This window comes from Sarcophilus harrisii, chromosome 3 (genome assembly GCF_902635505.1).
Source record: "Sarcophilus harrisii chromosome 3, mSarHar1.11, whole genome shotgun sequence".
Classification (NCBI taxonomy): domain Eukaryota; kingdom Metazoa; phylum Chordata; class Mammalia; order Dasyuromorphia; family Dasyuridae; genus Sarcophilus; species Sarcophilus harrisii.
In genome coordinates, this window is record NC_045428.1 from 591,388,973 (window position 1) to 591,389,797 (window position 825).

Here is an 825-nt window from a genome sequence, read left to right on the forward strand (position 1 = left end):
CCCCTCTTCCGCTCTCTCCGCTTAACACCCCCTCCCAGCAAATGCCCCTTTCTCTTTGCCCGCCATTTAGCGCAACCCTCCCGCATTCAATGCGCCTTCCCTCCCGGGCGTGAGGCATCCCCCCTTTGGCATCTCACCTGCCATTCCCTCCCCAGCCAAACGCCCCTCCCCAACCGGCCCCCCAATCCCTGCTTGGCCCCCGCCCCAGCACCTCTCCCAGCAAAATTGGCGTCCCCCCCTCCCCCTTTGTCCCCCCTAGATCTGCTCTCTGGCAGAAGGCGGGTCCTGGCCCCTCCCCGGGCTCCCCCAGCAAACTCCGTCTCTTGCCCTGATCCCCGCTCCTTGCAATAATCCTTTTCCTCCCAGCACCCTCCTCCTCCTCTAGCTCAGACCCGTCCTTTTCAGCAAAAACTTCCCTCCCAGGAAGTCCCTGCCCTTCCACCCAAGGCACCCCCATTTAACCTCTTCTCACAAATATTCCTTGTTCCCATCCGGAACCCCCTCTTCAAGCAAAATTCAGCCCCCCAATAAAAGTTCTTCCTCCATTAAGCCTCCCCTTCAGCAAAAGCCCCTTCTGCCTCCATCGCCCTTCCCAGGGAAACAGCCTCCAAAGCCCCTGTTGATTTTCCCACCAGCTGCCCCTTTCCCCCTAACAAAGCCCATCCCCTCCCTTCCCCCACCACCCTTTAGGACCAGAGGGAAAAGCTGTTGAGCAGGCACAAGAAATTGGATCTGTGTCTGAGATTGGCACCCAGCACCCTGGAGGAAAGCCCCTGATTTGGCCCTGTCCTGTCTAAAGCCCCCAGGGTCCTAGGCCCAACCCCC